Source organism: Physeter macrocephalus, chromosome 11 (assembly GCF_002837175.3).
Source record: "Physeter macrocephalus isolate SW-GA chromosome 11, ASM283717v5, whole genome shotgun sequence".
Classification (NCBI taxonomy): Eukaryota; Metazoa; Chordata; class Mammalia; order Artiodactyla; family Physeteridae; genus Physeter; species Physeter macrocephalus.
Window position 1 is genome coordinate 181258381 of NC_041224.1, and position 518 is coordinate 181258898.

The following is a 518-nucleotide window of genomic DNA, read 5'->3' on the forward strand; positions in this document are numbered from 1 at the left end:
ACCACCACCACCACGACCACCACCACCACCACCACCACCACGACAACCACCACCACCACCAGCACCACCACGACCACGACCACCACAACCACGACCACCACGACCACCACCACCACCATGACCACCATGACCACCACAACCACAACCACCACCACGACCACCACCACCACGACCACCACGACCACCACCACCACGACCACCACCACCACCACGACCACGACAACCACCACCACCACCAGCACCACCACGACCACGACCACCACCACCACCACAACCACCACGACCATGACCATGACCACCACCATGACCACCACCACCATCACCACCATCACCACCACAACCACCACCACCATGACCACCACCATGACCACCACAACCACAACCACCACCACCACCATGACGACCACCACCACCACCAGCACCACCACCACCATCACGACCACCACCACCATGACCACAACCACAACCACCACCACGACCACCACCCCCACGACCACCACGACCACCACGACCACCAC